Source organism: Lactuca virosa, chromosome 4 (assembly GCF_052849685.1).
Source record: "Lactuca virosa cultivar CGN04683 chromosome 4, Lactuca_virosa_CGN04683_v6, whole genome shotgun sequence".
Classification (NCBI taxonomy): Eukaryota; Viridiplantae; Streptophyta; class Magnoliopsida; order Asterales; family Asteraceae; genus Lactuca; species Lactuca virosa.
In genome coordinates this window covers 358,333,582-358,355,734 of record NC_136429.1, presented here as the reverse complement: position 1 = coordinate 358,355,734, position 22,153 = coordinate 358,333,582, and the positions used below count along the sequence as shown (strand labels likewise).

General features: G+C 33.9%; 2 long non-coding RNA genes across 10 annotated transcripts; both read left to right on the top strand.

Annotated features, from left to right (window-relative positions):
• The first annotated feature begins 9,559 nt into the window (after positions 1-9,559).
• LOC145108669 (uncharacterized) lies at positions 9,560-14,614 on the top strand. 9 transcript variants are annotated; one of them, XR_013708458.1, is made up of 10 exons: positions 9,560-10,013; positions 10,128-10,233; positions 10,319-10,347; positions 10,427-10,478; positions 10,981-11,236; positions 11,383-11,466; positions 11,813-11,862; positions 12,206-12,653; positions 13,858-13,912; positions 14,429-14,614. It is a non-coding gene; the product is annotated as an uncharacterized LOC145108669 (long non-coding RNA). The 9 variants fall into 9 exon arrangements; XR_013708459.1 differs by lacking the exon at positions 10,319-10,347; XR_013708456.1 differs by lacking the exon at positions 10,981-11,236.
• A 5,239-nt stretch (positions 14,615-19,853) lies between these two features.
• On the top strand, positions 19,854-20,798 carry LOC145168976 (uncharacterized). The gene is made up of 3 exons (XR_013742211.1): positions 19,854-19,982; positions 20,071-20,534; positions 20,652-20,798. It is a non-coding gene; the product is annotated as an uncharacterized LOC145168976 (long non-coding RNA).
• The last annotated feature ends 1,355 nt before the right edge of the window (positions 20,799-22,153 follow it).

Below are 22,153 nucleotides of genomic sequence, written 5' to 3'. Positions count from 1 at the left end.
TAGTAGTGATAAATCTCTGGACTTGTAAGAGTTACGTTTAGAAAATCCCAAACTATACCTATTATAGTTTGTGCGTATGAATATGTATGAACTTGTATAATTTCCCAAACTATACCTATTATAGTTTGTATGTATAGTGTAGTTGATGTGGATATTGAATCTGAAAAACTATGCAATTTTAGTTGTAAGTTGAAAGCGTCCCTTATGCTCAACATAGTACAAAAGGGATAAGATATGAGAATTGCATGAGTTTTTATACTTGTTAAAAGACCCTTTTGTATTAGTTCACAAAAAGCATTCATGTGTGGCTTGTATTCCCCCCTGAAAACGTTTTAAAAACCAGTAAAAGCGTAGGGGTATGAACTCACCTTGAGTGAGTGGTTTGCACGAAAGACTGGTATGGGATGCCGAGGGTCAAGTGAAGCTTTGAATACAATTGAATCCTAATTATCATGTAATAACACATATGTGATTTAGATTAGGGTGATTCACCACTAGACACGACAAGAAACCACTCCAGGGACTTGGAAACACTTGGACAAAGTGCTAAACTCACATATGATTGAGTGAGGGAGGTGTACGGCCACCCTAGGGGTGTGTACGGCCATGGGTGTGCGGCCCATGAGGTGTGCGGCCGCACACTCATGATGGAGTGTGTCTTTGAGGTGTTTTCAAGGTTCATGCTAGCATCCATGAAGTGTTCTAGGTCCATGCTTAGTTGTACTGCAAGTTTGGAGTCAATAAAGGTCATAGAAATGGGTTTGCGGCCCTAAAGTGTGTGTGTGTGGTCACACAAAGGAGTGTGCTGCCGCACAAAGGAGTGTGCTGCCGCACAAAGGAGTGTGCTGTTGTACACCCTTCGTGTTTATGCCCTAAATGCCGACTTGCAGGTGCAACAAGGTTAGGGTCATGTCCAACTCGAAGATAGAAGTCAAACTCTCACTTTGGAGGGTCTTTTAGGAGTGTGCGGCCACCTTATGGGGGTGTGCGGCCGCACTCTCTTCTAAATATGAAGAACATGACGAATATTGCGGACTTAAGGCTTAGATAGAGTGGTCTTTCATGGTTAACAAGTTAGAGGATGAATTACTCACGCTCTTAAAGCTTTGGAGGGTTCACGGTTGAAGAAGCTTGAGAGAATGGTGTAGTGTGCGGCCATGGAGTGAAAGGAATGAAATGAAAGGGGTCTACCCTTTATATAAGAGTTGGTGTGCTACCATGAGGGGGGTGTGCAGCCGCACACTCATGTGTACGGCCGTACACTCATGTGTACGGCCGTACACTCCTCCTAAAGGTGTGTATGGCCCGGTTTTGTCACTATATGACCTGTTGACTCATTCCTAACCTCAACCTCGGTTGTACTCAAGCTTAGAACGCTTAAATGAACCCTTCAACAGTACAAGAAGTTAATAGAACAAGTTAAACATTGATTGAATTGACTAGGCGTACAAGATTGATGTTCCGGGTTGTCACACTTTTGACGAGAAGAATTCAAAATAGAGACTAAGTATGTTGCTAAAATACCATTAAATTTGGTCATTCTTGCCCTTTAAGGAGCAGAGCCAGAAAAACTTTAGGATTCTTTAAGGGTTCTTAATATTATCTTGAGACAACAAGCAACTCAAAGGTACTACTTTTATAATTTCACTACTTATTGCTAGTATCTACTTTATTGTATGACTCTCTACATTTAACCTACCCTTTACCTATTCATATGGTGTTTTCGTTTTTTTGGATGCTTTTCAGGTTATCTTTTTTTTTTCTAGCTTAATAAAAAGTCGTTGTTGTATATAGGGGATGCCTTTTGGTTAAACAGTCATTCTTTCATGATGACTCAAGAAACTTCATTGATATTGAAGGGGGTGTCCCTAGATGACGTGTATTTTAATCTGTTAGATTTGTAACGCTTGTTCCAGGTATCAATTATTTCTCAAAATTTTAGGGTTTTAGAATGGAACTCAACGAGTTGGGGAGCTCCAACTCGTCGAGTAGAAATCATTTTGGACGCGGGACTTAGGATCTACTCGACGAGTTGGTAGGCCCCAACTCGAAGAGTAGACACTGTAAAGGAAAACCCTAATTTTCAGGGATTTGTACCCTATTTAAAGACCTTATGGCTCATTTGTAGCCTCTTTCATCGTCCTTACAGCCATGAGAAACCCTATTCTGAGCCTTATACCTTCTTGAGTGTGTGAGAGAGCTTTGGAGAGTGATTTTGGTGTGGTTGTGAAGGATTTTGAAGCTTGAAGAAGGTGGAGTAAAGAGAGAAGCAGTAGATCCGACATCTACTCTGTATTGGAAACCATCTTGAGCTATAAAGTTGTTACCTTGACCTTTATTTGCTTAGATCTCATCTTATGAAAGTAAATGGTCACTTTTGGTGCATAATGGTGTCATTCTCAGATTTGAACTTGTCATGAGGATATGGTTTCAGATCTGGACACCTCTAGACCTCCATGGACATAAAGTTGCGCACTTTATCTAGTCTTAGCCCTTCTCCATGCCCTAAACCTTGTATAAACCTTAGTTTTGAGTGTTTTAGCCTTTTACGGCCTTGCATGCACGTAAAGTTGACAAATTTACGTGGTAACTACACCCTTGGGGGCTGGATCTGTAGTTTGGAGCCTTGGATTCAATTGGAAAGGACTGAACATGAAAAGGGCTGGAGGGACTCTACGAGTTGCTTAGCTAACTCGACGAGTTCGGGCAGGGTTTACCAGTTTTCAGGATCCTGAGTGATCTCGGTGAGCTGATTAGAGATTTCGGTCTCTTGGACATTAAAGAACTCGACGAGTTACTCAGGTAACTCGGCGAGTTGACTCGAGATTTCAGTTTTATGGACTCTGAAGGAACTCGACAAGTTGCTAGATGCACTCGACGAGTTGGGGTCAACATGGACTATTGACCTTGATTTTGACCAGGGTTGACCAAGTTTGACTTTGAGGGTATTTATGGTATTTCAGGATTTTGACAAGTTAATCACATGATGGTTGTAGACAGTTGAGTTGGAGCTACAAGTTGGGACTTATCTTATCAGATCAGCATTTCTTGAGAGGTGAGTCTCCTCACCATACCAATGGGTTGAAGGCACCAAGGGCGGCCCATTAGACATGCTAGTTGTTTATGGGATATGTGGTATGCTATTTGTAATTGTAGTACTTGCATGAAAGACCTCGGGGGGGGGGGGGGGGGGTTCCAAGGCACTTGGGTGTAAGACCTTGGAGGGTTTCCATGACATCCTTAGTAAAGACCTCGGGGGTTCCCGAGGTACTTGGGTGTAAGACCTTGGAGGGTTTCCATGGCATCCTTGGGCTAAGACCATGTGGAGGTTCCCATGGCACCCGGAGTAAGACCCTGGAGGGTTTCCAGGGCATCCTTATATGTTTGTATCTCTGATTTGTATGGTAGTGGGCTAAGACCATGTGGGGGTTCCCATGGTACCCGGAGTAAGACCCTGGAGGGTTTCCAGGACATCCCTATATGTTGTATGCATGGCTTATGTGGTTTATGTAGCTACATAGTAGCTAATATGGATTATGCGATTATGTGGATTGTGTGGGGTATGCTCTGGGGAACTCACTAAGCATTAACTTACAGTTTGTTGATTGTTTCAGGTACTTCTGAGCCTAAGGGCAAGGGCAAGGCTTGATGGCACGGCACACATTCTCTCACGTATTTTTATGGGGACACTCTGATATTTGAAATAAAATGTAGATGCTATGAATTGGAAAACAATTGTCATTGAGATTTTATGGTTTATGGAAGTGTTTTGTTTGTTTTAAAAATGAAAATTTTATTTGGAAAAATGGGGTCGTTACAAGGGTTTTAGTGGGAGCGTTTCTAGTGACGCTTATTATGTGTGCTGCTCATTCTCTAAGAAGCCTTTAGTGGCATTTTTATGGGTTTTTAGTGGCACTTTTTGTGTACCACTAAATGACATATTTTTTGTAGTGTCCAGAACCGAAATACTTAGACCACTCTTATACCCAAACTCGTCCTAATTAATATGTGTTCGGTTTCGATGCTATGATTGGGCTGCAAGAGAATTCTGACACCAACCGGTTCGATATCGGTTCAAAACCACGTTCATCCCTAATTCACATCCTCCCACATGGTTAATTGGCTATAATATTTGATCCAATTTAATAGGGTTAATTTATTTTTAAATAACAAACTAGCTAACCTACTCCTAAATACCACCTATATCTTTTAAGAGACTTGAACCCATGACCTCTCATTGGAGAGATTCACTCCTTGCCGCTAGGCTAAAGTCCATTTATTTAATAGGGTTAATTGGCTATAATATTTGATCTATATTAACAGGGTTAATTATTACTATATACTAATAATTGTGGCTGAAGGCGATTGATGCTAACATGCGATGTCGTAATTACAGAAATGGACCCAGATATAACAGAATAGTTACATGTTTACTCTCTTAGATTAATAATTACAGTTTTGATCCCTTTAGTTTTAAATTTCAATAAATACACATTTAGCCCCTTTACTTTTCCTTTTCAATAATTACATTCGCTCCTTGTAGTTTTTATATATATATATATATATATATATATATATATATATATATATATATATATATATATATCATTACTATATAAGAAAACCCTTTTAATCTCCTGCCTCCTAGACCATAATTACAGGGTTTTCTTTACGCCACGTAACCTATCTCCTAAACGATACATTGTCGATTCGCATCGGTTGTCAGCATGCTGATCGTCACTCCTGTTAAGAGACGTTGCTTCCAAACGTTTTGTTTTCTATGAACTCGAGGAACGGCTTCCCCTCTTCTCTTATGTGTCTTGTTGTCGCTCCCTTCCCATCTATGTTTATTTTGATTCTGGATATCTTCAGAGATTGTCCTGATAGCGACGATGTAGAAATTCCCACGCCTTAAGATATTCCCTAAAAAACCACCGTTTTTTTCTGATTCCTTTTAACTTTAATCGACTTTAAGTTTATTTTTATTCTGCCTCTACAAGTTCATTGTATCTATTTTCGATTTTATTCAATTGACCGGGTCGATGTTAGATCTGAAGGCAAGGCGGAGGTTTTAGGGTTGATAAATAGGTAATTTATTTCCCTCGTTGTCTTCTGCACTGCACTGTGGATGTCGTCTCTGATTTTGAAATTTCATTAAATTCCTCTTTTTTATCCCTATGATTTCTTGCTTCCAGTCATTATTTATCTGATATTATTTAGGGCTTGACAAACTTGTTATCGTTGACTAAAAGCATGAGAAATGTCTTTAATATCATGTGATTTTATCCACTTATTATCTGGAATTTGCTTTCTCAACTTGAAGAGTTACATGTGTTGTTGAATGGTCTTTAATATCATGTTGCCTTCTACAAGTGTAAATAGATTTACAAGTAGCTTTCGATGACCATAATTTAATAGCAGATTAATTACTGGGAAAAAATTCAATGGTAGCAATGTAAAACCCACATGCTCTCCTATTCCCTCCGTTCAATGCACTCTAATTATTTTAAAAAATGTTGTTATACATATTTGTTACTAATATATCTTTTTTTTGTGGATGATGTTGTTTAGATTGAAGGTGGCTATGAAAATGGCACTATAGTACATATGAGAATCAACCCATCTGGTAATATTCTATTTTCTGCAATTCATATACATTAACATAGATAAACACACACAAAAACATCTGAAAATAAATAGGTTCATTTTTCTGATCGCTCTTATATTTTGTATCTTTCCAAAAATCTGTATTTTGTAGTTATTAGATTCTTCATGCGACAGGATGTAATAATGTGATGTTGTTCTACCAATCAACCTCATATAGCAGGTTTGAGATTTTTCATTTTGCTTGGGATTGCACATGGATATCCAAACTACTCATACATGTATAACATTGCCTGTAAAAATTCAGATGAAACTTAAAGACATAGTTTTATGCTAATAGTATCTTAAATTTTGCATAATTGTAAGTTTCCAAATTTCCTTATGTTCACATATCATTTTTTAGTCAAGTTAGTTCTTAAATTTTGCTAATTTTGGTTAAGAGGGAAAAATAATAATATTATTTATTTCCTGTTATATAATATATTATTATTGGTTTGATCTTGATCGGTATATATATATATATATATATATATTGTTTCTAACATCGAGATGTGTCATGTTATGGGTTGGATTAGCAATTTAGCATGCCATTTACTTGAAGTAGTGAACAAATATATTTTGTTATTTCTTGGGAGGTGCGAGCGTTTTTACCACTAGAATCTCTTATAAAGTGAAAAATGTTGCTAATAATAGTTCTATTCATGAAGTAGCTCAGACTAAAAAGACCACATAAAGGCACGTCAAAACCTACTAAAGAAAAGGAATTTGTGTCAACAGATGCTTAATATGCACCAAAGTCATTTTTTTATCGGAATAAATAAAGAAGAAAAATGAAAATAATTGCCAGGAACAGGAAAATAGCTAGAAATCTGGGTTACGCTATATGTTTTTTGTTTTTACACCTACTGTTTTGCTTGATTTGTAGGTTAATATGACACATCACATGTTGCAAGGTAACTATATTTTTTGTTTTTTTTTTCTTATTTGACCTTGCCTTATCATATGAATCATTCCATATGAATCTTTCATTATAAAGAATACGATCATGCTACAATTAAGTTTCACAAATTTGAATAGTAGCAATGTGCTTTTTTTTTTTTGGGAAATACTGATCACCAAAAGTGTGCAATTAGATTAAAAGAAAACCATATATTCTTGGTGTTTTATCTAATATTTTTGTTTGGCGGGGTTGTCTTCATATACTCTTGATAGTTCAAAGTAAACCTTTAATAAAATCGGAGTTATGTCTAAACAAATGTCATATACAATTATCAATAACAACTCATAAAAATGAGTTCAAGATAGGATTTATGCCTCATTTTTGCTTCACAAAACATCATCCGTTAACAAGATATATGTAACGAATCACTTTTGTTCAATTAAATAATAAATCATTTAGCTATTCTATTGCACTAAGTATGTTCTGATGGTTTGTAGGATGTAAAAAAAACTTTTAAAGTCTTAAATCCTTCAAATTTGTGCTAAATTTTTTAGGCCATGTCGAATCAAGTGTAGATATACCAATAAAGATCAATAGGGAACAACCAGAAAAAGCCTTCAACACCTAATATCCATATCCACTACAAATGATGTTGATAGGTTTTCCATAAGGTGAAATCATATTATGTAACCACAATGGGCTTACATTTATTTATTGATTATAGCAACATACTTCCATGTTTTTTTTCATGTATTGTACATTGAAAATCCATCCATTTATAGTATTGTACTTTCACTTTTTTTGTTATCAACACAATATACATTAGATAACAGTAAAAAAAAAGAATACCCAAAGTACCCTCCTTGGGTCGTGCTTAGCACGGGCCTCAAACTTTTCTAGTATATATATATATATATATATATATATATATATATATATATATATATATATATATATATACTCCATCCGTCTCAAAATTATAGTCCATCTTTCGTTTTTGTTTTGTCCAAAAATAATAGTCCACTTCTAAAAATAAATAACATTTTTACCAAAATACCCTCTCGTTATTACTTAACCAACTAAGCATTTAATGAAATATTAAATGCAAAGTAATGATAAAACTGTTATTTTATTGTATAAAGTTAGTGGCAATTAATGCTTTCTTTAATCTGTGTGTTTTTTGTTTTTTGTTGTGGACAATAAATTTGGGACGGAGGGAGTATTAAATTTGGGTTGAGTTAAGTACAATAGCTTTTTGAGGTTTTGGAATTTGGCCACAAAATTTGAGGTTCTTACCACAATTAGGCTAAGGGGAGTGGTAACACTCCTGACATCTTGCCACTTCAGCTTTTTGAGTGTCATCTCATTTTTTCTCCATTTAGCATCTAATCTTAGCATTTAGTAGGGAGTGGTAACATCCCTAGCACTCCATTTTTTTTAAAATTAAATTATTTTATTTTAATACACAAATATTTTTTATGCACAAATATTAATCAAATAAGTATAAAATTTAAGTGCAGGGTCCTTTTGGTAATTTCAGAAACTTGGTTTGTGAGAGGAATTAAGATAGGGGGTGTGATGTGTAAGTATGTGATTTTTGGAGGTCTATTTCTATCAAATTCAGATTTCTATCTTCTTCCTCCCAGCAACTAGTTGCAGAGACAGTCTCCCATTTTCCATTTTCAAGCTTAGAAATTGCGCTTTTTTTCCGGAAAGCAAGTGAATAACTCAAATTTGTGGAGAGGAGATCGAGGGAGGCAACAACGAACCGAAGGTGAATCACGAAAAAAATAACAGAAAAAGAAAATAACCAATCAGATTTAAGCTCTTCATTCTCTCTCATCTCGCTAGCTTCTTAACGAGTTCTTCCTGGCGCGTCCTTTAGCGAGCTTTTGGGGATGGTATAGCATCTCATAGCGAATCTTTTGGCGAGAGGGGTGGCGAGGCCACTCCCTCAAGCCTTAGGTAGTGTTTGTTTTTTGTCTACAGATCTGCGTGGCCTCTTCTGTCTGCGCCGCGCAGACCACACGCAGACATTAGCCTTCGCAGACTGTTTGTTTTTTTGAAGACTGCAGACCTAAAAATGTCTGCGCGCCCTCTTCTTGGCGCAGATGTGGACCAGAGTCTTCTAACATCTTCAGACATCTTCTAGCCTAAAAAAACATATATATCTTTATTTTTTTAAAGTTTTTTTTAATTTATATTTTTTCCAACTTTATTAATGATAAACAATTTGAAAAAAAAAATTACAAACTTAAAAAAAAACGTTCGACGATACCAAACATGATATTTTTGACAAATTTATAAATAAAGATTTATTACAATAATAGTGGTTGAAGTTGTTTATATAAATATGAAAAAAAAATCATAATATATTCTTATATTTTTTTGCCAAATTTTATAAAACATTATTTAATACAGTATCGTCGATTTTTCGAGAAAATATTTATGGTTTGTTTTTAATGGATTTAATTGAAAAAATCGAAGTTTATTTCCATCTATTTATGTATCAAATTCTTTGATCACTAATTATAATGTTTAGTTATAACTTTGCAACCAAAGTTGTCGGTTTTTATCAAATATATACGTTAATTTATACCATTTTTATTTTTATTTTTATTTTTATACAATAATAGATAAAAGTTGATTTATATTCGTTAATTATTTATAACAAAGTTATAAAAATATTAAAAAACCACTTTGAAGTTTAAAAAAATCAGTTTATTTAGATTTCAGTTTATTTTAGTAGCCCGCAGATGTTAAAAAAAAGCAAACAGTCTTGTTTTTTCAGACTGCAGACGTTTGGTCCACCTCTTTTACTGCAGAGGTCTACAGATATGATCCGTAGACTACATACATTTTGCCTCAAAAAAAACAAAGAACACCTTAGTCTCTCTAATTCTGTCATTTACATTTTGGTGGCGTGCTCTCGAACCCGTTGGTCAATGGTGGGTGGGTGTCTAAGACACGTGTTATTTGCCCATGCTCTTCCGGTTTTGCATATTTTTACGTGTTTCGTAAGCGCGTTTCCACTTTTCTACCACAAATTCATTCCGATGGGCATAGAACCGCTACCTTCAAAACATGTCATGCCTTCTCCTCTCTCCTTCTAACGCTGACGACCCTGTTCAATGTCTTCACAACCCCTTCGTCTCCGTCTCCTCTCTCAACTGCCCGTTGTGAAGGCCTTCCGTCACAATCCCATCCAGAAGCTATCGATAAACAACCAAATCTTAGCGCCCGATATTGGGTTCATGAAACGTTTAATCAACCACGTACCGATGCCCCTTCTTTCGTCTTTGGCTTTCTCAATTTCATAAGTTAGGGTTTAGTTTTGGGTTTATGATGTGATTTCGAGTGTTAGCTTAATTTTCTTAGTTTATGCAAACCTGTTGTCAAAGTTTTCTCTTCGATTTTCGCTTCCTATCAGATTCTGAAACCGATTGCCGACCTCGAATCGAAGCTGAAGGTTAGGGCTTTTTCTTTTGCTGGATTATGGCTTGATCTTCTTACAAGATTTAACAAATGTTTCAATTTGACGTTGTTCTAATATTTTATGCTCTCTTATTATTTTTTTTTTCAGTAACAACCAATACATTTGAGGTTAAGTATTTAACATTGAATGGAGAGCCACAGGTCAGGCGGAAGAAAGATACTAAATCAAGAACAATCATCGGTTTTGTGATTGTGTAAGTATTTCTGTTAGTTGTTTATTGATGATTAGATGAAATTCAATGTTGATGAAGTTCACAGGTAACCTGAACCCCATCTAAGCATCAAAATCAGAAGCAAGTAACCTTTATGTATGCATCTCAACTAAGTCTTACTTATTTACTTTTCTTTTGATTAATTTTTTTTTTTGATTTGTTGTTATAATAACAGAGGAAGAAATTTGAAGAAAGAAGTCTGAGGTTTTTCATGAAAGTTATTTAGGGTAAACCATCTATCCTTCTATCCTAGAGTTTATTACCATCTACAAGATGTTATTATTACTATGGAGATGAATTGTCCAAAGAAGTTTCTTACAAGATGGGTTAGATACAGTTTTAAATATATTTTCTTTCATTTTGAGAGGGCAATTTCTCTCCCCATGAATTCCATATATTCGGCATAAAGAATTTCATAAGAAGTTCGAGAAGAACCAGTCCTAGATGGATTTCCTGAACCCCTTCTAAGTACCTGTTTATACAGTTTTTTTTAGTTTCTAGTACGGGCCCAAAATTGGCTGCCATGAGATGTCGTTAAACATTCACATGTGTGGCGACTTTAAAAAAAGTAATAGACTCTTAATTTAATTCTATTTTTTATTTTTTAATTAATTTTATTTTTACTTTTTCCTGATTTTCCCCGGCTTGTCAGTGGTTCCTTTTCACATTGTTTTTTAGAGACAAATTTTGATTTACCTGTGCATATTAACTGATGGACTTTTCATGTAGATGCTCAACAATGGAATGGGGACTTGGGAATTGACATATACAAATTTTGTTTATTCTCTTATGGTAAAAATTTACTGATTTGGGGCTGACTGGCGGGGCCTACCATTGCAAATGTTTTGACTATAAGAATTGCAAGCTTGGAACTATGTTTTATTTTCATTGCTATTTGCTACATAAACTTTTATATTGTTACAGAAAGCGATGTTTGGATTAGAAGCAACTAATCTTAGAAATTGAATTTGGATACTTAATGTTGGTATAGCTTCTATTGTTATTATAAATAAAATTTTAGGCTATTTAAAATTTTAAATAGTTATATTGGGATGTTTCATTTGCTATTGATGTGTTGGTTCACGTAGGTTGACTTTGACTAACAGTTCTGAAATGTTCTATTTGTTTCAGGAATTGAAGCCAATCATAAACTTTGCTGTCAATTAGAGGGATAACTGATGTGGCAATAGTAACAATGTGAAGAAAGACCGATATGTATGAACTGCCCGCCTTCTCTTTTTAAGAAATGATTGCTTTTTTCTTATGTTTTAGTTTACTGGAATTCATTTTTTCAATATTAAAACTTAATTTAAATGAGTAAATGTAAAAAATAACAGTATACTTCTATTTGTTTATCTGTTATTGCATCCTACATGTATATATTTTCCATTTTGTTTTCTTATTAAGGCATTCTAATTTCAAAATATGCCCAATTATAACAATAAGTATCATATTACCACTTTTGCTTACCCATGCAACATAATTAAACATAAAAAATGTATAATTTCTATAATGCTTTGGCTTAATTTACACTTTTTTCCATACATGTTTATGCATGCAGGAACCTGCAACTGCAGGAGGCAAAATGATGGTTTCACATAAATTATTCAGGTATGTTTTTTTAAACCTCAATAGTTTAAAATAGATGAAGACTCTCATGAAAAGGAAACATTTTTCTAATTCTAGCAATTTTAAAGTTTATATGTTGATGTTTATATCATATTTTGTTCAAAAATCAGATGGTGGATATGGAGGGATATGAATGATAACAATGTACTTAATTGTAACATCCCGTATATTAAATAAATAAATATATATGGGTTAATATGAGCAGAAACCATAAAATCATTAATAATTTAGCAAGGTGTTGGTTTCGAGGAGTTAATCGTCATAATTTTAGAAATTGGGGGTTAAAAGCGTAATTTCTGAATTGGTTTTGTGAATATTTATGAAGGCGGGGGCTGCAATTGAAAATAATTTATAGAAAAGGGGCTGCATGGTAATTTTGGGCTTATTATGAAATGAAATTATGGAATTAGGGGCAAAAGTGTAAATGATGGATTAAAGTTGAAGGAAATCTAGTGAGGAGGGACTGAACTTGTAAAAAAGCTTGAAGGTTTGAAAGTGAAGCACGGGTTATACCCGACACTCCTTCCTCGTCCTCTAACCCTAAACCTAGAAGCATATACTACATCCGCCACCCTCATGAGAACCTCACAGCCGCCACCTCCTTCCTGTTCGCTTTTCCGATCAAATGAGGCCTCCAAACGGCTACCTTGCCATTGTAACGCCGCCACAACACCGTTGCCGGGCGAAGACGTCATGGGCGGCTGGAAGGGTCGCTGAGATCAAGTTGAAGCTGGATCGTCATGCGGGGGCTGAGAACGACTGGGGAGCCATCGGTAAGTCACCGCAACCCACCTTTTCTCTCTCTCTCTCTCTCTCTCTCTCTCTCTCTCTCTCTGTGGGTACGACGCCGGAAGCGTCATGGCCGACACCGGTGGCCGTGGGGCTGCTGTGTGCGTTTTTCCGACAACTCCTGCCGCCTAGGCGGCGACTGTATGGATGCATATTCGAGTACTTGTTGATTTATGTGTTCAAGAGGATTATACAGGTAAGTTTGGCATGAAAAACCCACCATGGCTGCCAACCATGGTGGCTGTCGCTTCCTGCCGCCGCATCACCACCACCAGCCGCCATATGGTGGTGGCTGTGTGTATTTGTTGTGATGATTATGACTATGTGTGGAATGGGACTTGTGTTAGCATTTTTGGTGGAGGGATTAGGGGAAAAACTACCACCACCATCGTGAGGTGGTGGCCGCCGTCGTGAGCAGCCACTGACCACCACTACCTGAGGTGGTAATGGGTGGTGCTTGGTATAGTGAACCCTAATCGGCCCAAATGCTTGATTTGGACTAGTTGGATGGAAAATTGGGCTAGAAACCCTAATTAGGGTTTAGAAAACCCTAATTTTGGGTTTGCTGGTTTGGACTAGTGGGCTGAAGTTATGACTCATGCCGATTCCATTGTATGATGGTTTAGTAGAATAATGGACTTAATGGGTTAAGTCCTTAATGGGTTAAGTGAGAATACTTAACCTTAATCGTCATTTCATGTGAAAACCCTAATTTTGCTTGGGCCTGAGTTAGGCCTTTCTTTTGGACTTTGATGATTGGGCTATTGATGGGCCATCCAAGAATAATCATGTGGACTTAATGGGTTAAGTCCTTAATGGGTTAAGTGAGAATACTTAACCCTAATCGTCATTTCATGTGAAAACCCTAATTTTGCTTGGGCCTGAGTTAGGCCTTTCTTTTGGACTTTGATGATTGGGCTATTGATGGGCCATCCAAGAATAATCATGTGGACTAGAATATGTAGATGGGCTTTGGGGGTAAGGCCCAAATGAGGGTTTGGGCCAAATTTGGAAAATTGGGCCATAGTTGGGCCATTAGTGGGCTTCTATGGGCCCATTTGGTATTGGGCCTTGGTGGGCCCAATGGGCTTGGGTTATTTATGGGCAGGGTTGGTGGACCATATTTAGACCTAATATGTGAAAGTTTGGTCTTAGATCCTAATGGGGTTAATTGTGGGTTTGGCTCAGTGTTGAGAGGCCGGGGTACAACAACAACATTTATAGGATCGATCCGCCATCCGAGGTGAGTCTTCTCACTATACTTACCTGTGTGGTAATTTTTGTGTGACCGGAGGGTCTTATTCTTGTTATTGACCGGAGGGTCTTATTTACACTATTGACCGAAGGGTCTTAGTACATTATTGACCGGAGGGTCTCAGTACATTGTAGACCGGAGGGTCTTAGTACATTATTGACCGGAGGGTCTTATTTGTTTATAATGTGATATATGTTATCGTGCACATTGTCTTTGTGACTTATGCTGTTATGGTAATCTGTGTATATGTTGATCGTATGTGCTTATACTGAGATATGTGATATCATGTATTATGTTTTGTGATTTATGCCGTATATTATCCTGTGCATTGTTGGGATAGGACCAGAGGGTCCACCCGAGTTGTGGAACCAGAAGGTTCCACTGAGACACATTGACCGGAGGGTCTTATTCGAGATATAACCATGAGAGGCTAATGGGATGTGTGTGGTATTTTGGGGACTCACTAAGCTTCGTGCTTACCGTGTTATGTGTTATGTGTTTCAGGTACTTCTCAGGATCACGGGAAGGCGACGGCTTGATTGTACACACATGATGGGGATATGTTTCTGAAGATCCTGGATTTTATTCAAATAACTATGAACATGTGTTTTTGATAATTTGACATTTTGGGGATTTTGTGATGTGTTGATGAAATATATGCGATTTTAAAATGAAAAATTTGTTTGAAAATTCACGGTGTTACATTAATTGATATTGAAATTTGGTGGCCTACAATCCTTCTTAGTTTTCTTTGTTGAGGTATGTTTTCAATTTATTCAAGAAATTTATGTATTTATCTTATAATAGATTTAAATTATATGTTATAAAAACAAATTCAAATTTTAAAATTAGTTTATTGTCTGTCTGGTGAATTGGAGTTAATTTTTCCAGGATGCACGTGTACTTTTCCTATTTTTAATTTTGATGTGGTGAATTGGAGTTAATTTTTCCAGGATGCACGTGTACTTTTTTTATTTTTAATTTTGATGTGGTTTTTCTTTATCACAAAACAGTCTTCATATAATGGTTAAATATTATGTCAAACATATATAAATTAAATTTGATAGCTCTATAAATTTAGTAGCAATGTTATTGTAATTAAATTGAGTTCTAAACTACTTTAAGGCTTTTTTTCAATGAATTTGCTTTATTATGTAGTCAAATGTTCAGTTAATTGTCTACCTATGATCCTCCTGTACAAGAACTAATTTGCTAGATATGTTTTTCTCAAATATTGAACAATCAATTGTGTTCTATTGACATGGATTTATGTATCTAACTATTTTTAGAATCTTCTATGTCAACAATGGGGGCAAATGGTATAAAAATTTTTGAATTATTTTAATTAATCTTTTGGTTTTTGACTTTTTACTATACTGTAATTTGTGTTTAAATAAACTTTTTATTGAAGAAAAGAATATTTCTAAATTTCCACATAATTTAATTAGAGAAAGTTTGTTTGTAGGTGGATAAAATGGAGGAAATCGCAAAATGAAAAGCTAAAAAAGAGTAAATAAGATTGAAATCAGATTGACAATAAGTGTTAAGATCATGTAAAATAATCATTTTGCCTTGAAATGACATTTGTTCATATTTTATTCCATGTGGTGTTAAGTTCATGTAACATGCCCATTTTGCCCCTAAAATCACATTTGGTAACACTTTTCGTCCCGTGTGTTAGTTAATTTTTTAAAGTATAGTGCTTTTATAGGAAAATAAATGAAAGTAGCATGCTACGACACATGAGTATCAATGGAAAAACAACACCTTCCATCCCATGCAACATGCGGGGAAACCTTCCTATATATATATATATATATATATATATATATAGAGAGAGAGAGAGAGAGAGAGAGAGAACAAAGTTCTTTTGAGAATCAAAAGATTTACGATAACTTGAGAACTAAATTACGACCGTTGGATTATTTTATCTTTATTTTTTCTTAATCAAGGTTAGGATTGTCTTTTTTTTTTTATCATTTTTAATTGAAAAAACATTTTGTTTATTTTTAATTCATTTATCCATTCGGAAAGATTTATGTTATAGTATTCTTTTTGTCCATGTTCATCGTACTTTCCGAAATTCATTGAGCGATTCATCGATCCATTCGATTTATCGATTTTCTTCTTAGAATTTTCTTCTTTTATTTTTCGAATTATATTCATTGATCTTGAATCGTTATCTTTTGATTTCTTATTGAAGGTTTTTGTTATTGATTTTGCGATTTAGTACTCCGATCGCGTTCTAGGTTAGTTTATTTATTCATCGATCCATTTGATAAATCTATTTTCTTCTTAGAATCTTGTTCTTTTCATTTTCTAATTATCTACATTGATATTTAATCGTTATCTTTCGATTTATTATTATATATTGACTTTACTAATTTTTACGATTCATTACTATGACCGTGTTCTAGGCTAGGGTTTTTTTAGGGTTTATGGTTTATGGTTCTAGCGATTGTATTTATTGTTATTCTTTTCGAACTTTGTTTTCTGTTCAAAACCTTTATTCATTATTTTATTGAACTTTCAAAACTGCATTGTTTTTTTTTTTTTTTTTTAGGGTTTAGCTTTGATTTTTTCATTGATTTGATTCAATTTTCATTGTTTTTGAATTTTTCAACAGCTCATCAATGGAATCGAGCTTTTCTATTTCTGGAAATCCTAATAATGAAGGTATTATTGCATCTAAAAATTTATTCTATATGCTATTGTTTGTTTGATTTACTATGTGTTTGTTACAAAAATTGATTATAGATGTTATTCCTTTCAATGATAATTAACACTTTTCCATTGTAAATTATTTTTAGACTTGAAAAGATTAAATAATTATACAAAATGCGGATAGAAATAAATGATGATATTTAGTAATATTGATAACTGCTGATTGACCTTAATCAATACTATTTTGCACAGTATAGAGTATTGCTTATAATTAAGTTATAATCATAAGTTCTGCATTGTAATATGTTTTCAGAAGGTTTGATAAAGTCATAATTTTAAATTGATTGCGGATGGAAGTTTTAAGACTTGAAAAGATTAGATAATTATACAAAATGCGTATCGAAATAAATGATGATGTGTAGTAATATTGATAACCGCTGATTGACCTTAATCAATAAGCTGTGATTGATACTATTTTGTACAGTATAGACTACTGCTTATAATTAAATGATAATCAACAGTTTTCCATTATAAAATGTTTTCAGAATCCTTGACAAATTCAGAATTGTAAACTGATTGCGGATGTAAGGTCTTGTAGTTGAAAAAATTAAATAATTATACAATTTGCGTGTAAAAAGAAATAATGATGTGTAGTAATGTTGATAACAACTGATTGACCTTAATCAATAAGATATCATTAATACTATTTTATACAGTATAGACTACTGCTTATAATTAAATGATGATCAACAATTTTCCATTATAAAATGTTTTCGGAATGGTTGACAAATTCAGAATTGTAAACTGATTGCGGATTTAAGGTATTGTAGTTGAAAAAATAAAATAATTATACAATCTGCGTATAAAAATAAATAATGATGTATAGTAATGTTGATAACCGCTAATTGACCTTGATCAATAAGCAGTGATCAATATTATTTCCATAGTATAGAGTAGTGATGATTGCGGATTTGTTATTTTCATATATGTGCACGTATATGATGATGGCTGTTGATTTGAAATTTCAGTAGCTGACATGTAATTTCATTTTTGCATACATGAAGTTTTTTTTTTCATGCAGATATGCATATTTTATGTATATTATTGATGTTTTTTTTCTTATTTTAATGTTATATAGATCATTCTTCTGCTGGGAATGGTTTCTTTTCTTATTCCAATGAAGAGGATGAGAATAGCACAACAAATAACTTTTTTAACCCATCAAATGGAGTTAATCTTGGTGATTCTTTATTTGTTCAAGACATAGAACAAGATGAGCATAATTCAGCAACAATTTATGTTATTCTATAGAAGAAATTGATTCTGGTGATCGTTTTTTTTATTCAACCTCAGCATTGTAATCAAAATATTGTAGCAACAACTGAATTGGAAGGTCATTAACAAAAAAATTATTCAAATATTATTTAAATTTTTTATACTTTTATATTAATATATTTATTATTTATATTCTTAGATCATCTTTCCCGCGTTGAAGTGAGATCTCCTGGTGACACAAATATAGTTTTTTGGATTCCCAAAGTCGAAAAATTATTTGAGCATGTTCTACATTTAAATTTGATTCTTTGGATTTGGGAGTTGATATGTATATGAAATATGCTGAAAAAGCAGGGTTTGATTGTAGACTAGGAGGTGAGAAACACAATGTTGACACATTGAAAGGTGTTAAAGGGAAATAAAAAAGAAAGCGATGTAGCCAGATGGTTCATCTATTGTGTGGATAATGCTATTCTGTGAGAATGACAAAGAAAATATGTTGTTTGATAATATGAATACGTTCAATCTTATATAATTATTGTAATTATTACGCATTTTCACTAATTAAATTGTTTATAAGGTTATTATAGACATTTTTTAATTATTCTTGTTCTGTCAGAATGTTATCAGGATGTTTATTGAGTCGTATTCTGTAGAAATTAAAATAAATAAAAAACGATGAATGAGAAAAAAAATGAATTAGAATTAGTGAGAATCTATTAAAATAACAATAGTTCTGTGAGATTGAACGTATTTACATTACTAAACAACATATTTTCTTAGTAATTTTCATAAAATAACATTATCCACACGTCCACACAATAGTTGTTCATCCACATTATAACCTAGCCCTATATATATATATATATATATATATATATATATATATATATATATATATATATATATATATGGGCTTAGGGAATATGTGGCTGTTATGTATCTAATATTAGGTATAGAACCATCAAAAACTACGTTGATTTAACAAAATGCAATCAAATCTCTCTACCATCTTTCTTATATCCTCTATTAGACTAGATGATAGGCTTTGTACATGTTTTTATGAAGTTTTAAATATTTAATTTTGCACCACAAAGCATGTATAAGAATACATTATCAACTACCGATAAGTCTTCATATTCAAATTTAATATAGAAAACTATAGTGAAAGATTGAAATTGTTCATTAAAAACCCAATAAACTTCTTCCCATAACACATCAAAAAAGAATCATGCAAGTATACATATGGTAGGTGTCAAAGAAAGTTATGAAGCCTACTGGAGGTCTAATATAAACAACACATTCGAAATAGATAGATGTTGGGGATAAATTATGAAATCAATAATTTATATGAGCTTAAAAGCAATAGGAAGAAGCTAACAATGAAAAAAATGTGATTTTTAATCAAAATGAAGTCAAATTTGATGGTTCTATACCTAATATTACATACATGACAGCCACATATTCACTTTTCCCTATATATATATATATATATATATATATATATATATATATATATATATATATATATATATATATATATGGAAAAGTTCAATAGAGAACCATAATTATTGGTTTTTCAAGGAACCAAATCTTTTTTTCAATTTCTAGAGTTTATTCTTTATCCAAAAAAAAATCTAAAAATATCTAAATTCATATATTAACATTGTGAATGAGAAAAATATTTTTCGAATTCACCGTGTGAATCCGGATTTACATTGTGAATTTTCAAAGATTCACATTGTGAATTTGACGTAAATATTCGATCTACACGCTTTACTTAACGACACGTCACCCAGCTTTTGAATGACGCCATGGACATCAATGCCGATTCACACCCTTTAATGTGTCGTATCCGCTTCCGTCTCGTCACCTTCACTCGCATACAATCGCTTGTCAAAATTGGCGACCCCATCCCCTCCCTGCGATATATTTTTCCTCCGCCAATGCCCATCGCTTCATCCTTTTGTTTACTTATTCAAAATCTTCATCGAAGGTTCAGGAAACGGATGTCTTACTCCGACACTTTTTATCCTCCATGTTTGGGACACCGGCCTCCTACTTCTCCATACCACCGCTCCCTCTAAGCCAATGATATTCAATGTTTTTCATTTTTTTTGTATGACGGAGATCTCAATTATGGTTAAATCACATCTTACATGGATTTTCTCTCAAAAGTCAAATCTAATCATCTAAATTTTTTACAGGACTCATCCTTCTCCGATCAACAATATTTTCGAACTTTGGGTTGCCCTAATTTTCCATGCTTAGGGTTTGCAGTTTCACCATGATGGTTGACTACTCTGACCAATTTGATATTATTTTATATGCATTCCTCTTAGGAAAAAATATTACGTGACTAGATTTTAACGAAGAACCTACAATTTTATGAGGAGGTAGGGCGAAATGTAATTTGTTGATTTCAAACCTAGGCGATTAGGGGGTGTGTTTTGGATCATTAGAATTGTGTGCTTCACAAACTAATTTGTATAGTTATCCTAATTTCATTTTTAATTGTGTGCTTCCGTTGATTGATTTTCGCACATTAATTTCAAATCAAGTTCTTTTCTTCTTTTGAAAAGATGGGAGCAGGGGACATCTGACATATCCATTATTAAACTACTTTTCTATATAGCTATTGGATCCTATGATGTTGATCTGTGGTTGCAAGGTACTTTTCTTTAACTAGAGCATTCTGTCACCAATTATTTTGTAAATCCTTTTAGGCTATTTTGGTTACATGGGACCACTTATGTGTATGTGTTTAAGAAATCGACATGTGATGCAGGATACATGCCAGTAATGGTGAAATTTCTTAATTGTAAGTCATTTGGGACATGAAAATGGCATGGGGGTATACGTCCTATAACTTTTCTTTTTTCCATAATATGCTTGTGTATGATCTTTGGTGCTTCGAACCACGGGAGAGAAGGAATAGGGGAGCAAAAAGAAGATAATCGTATGTGGACCCGTATGCATATGTCGTAGTGGTTTAAGGGTAGCTAAGGATGCCAAAATATTAACAACGAATCCTATGATCAAAATCACCTTCTACAAGGCATTTGTGCTAGATATTCTGATCCTTAATTCATATAGGATTTTGCTTTTATAAATGTAGTAATGTGATTTACTGCTTTGTATAAAAACCCTTTATTCAAATAAAATTAAAACAAAAGGCTACTGAAAGCAAATATATGTGTGTTGTAGTTGCTAGCGATTTTTAATGATTATAAACATGTTTTTTCACCGTTTTGTTTTACTGTGAAAGACCATGCATAATCATAGTAAAATAAAACAAAAAAGAAAGTAAAGCAAATAGGACGTGATAATTGTTTTGCATTCTTTTAATTTACTAAACATTTTCATAGAGAAAGGCCAATATTAATCCATCATTTGAAAAACAGAGCAAACTCTACATGTTCCTTGACTAAGTATATAGTACATATTCTTTCCAAAATGTGATTTTACCCACTCTACATAATATTGATGAAACCATGAACCTAAGTTTTTTTTGTTAGCCACATAACTTCTCAATCGTGATAACATGTTCATTCTTTTCTCCTTAATTCGTGGAGATAAACAATCTACCAAATCATATACATGCTAAATAGTAAGCATATTTTGCATAGTTAAGCTAATTATTATGATTATATTGATGCAAATCATTGGGAATACTCTAGAAGGTAAATATATATTTTTCATGTAAATTTTCTTTTTTCAGTCTTCTATCAAACTATAGAAGGTTTTCGTTCCGTCTTTTTCACCACACACTGTATCAATTGATAGGAAATGTTGATACTCGTGAAAGGGGGCTGCAAATGAGTTCTTTATACATCTGTATATTTGTGGATTTGTGTTTACATGTCGATTTCGTCTTTCATAGGCTCCTATTCACATGATTGCATTATTCACTTTTAGATGTTGATAGTCAAGGAAAGCCACTATTACCTTTTTAGATGTGAATTGTCATTCATTTTTTAATTTAAACGATTGTATATTTGTCTCTTTATCTTCAAAAAATTTCGGATGTAATGGTACAAATGAAAAATCGAACATTAGATTGAAAACCACTTAATCAAGCTGAGTGGGATGTTAAACAATATAATGATAAAATGCTTTCACAGTGACGGGCGGTTCAAAGCAAAAGAAGTGAACAATTGATGGATATCTTTAGCCATCAGGGACTATTCAGCTAGAGGTTATTCTTCTCAAGCAGGTAAACTTGATCTGAAACCGGATAACAACAATATATAAGCAGTCAAACCCTCTCTTCCTGAAAGTGGTTTCTTT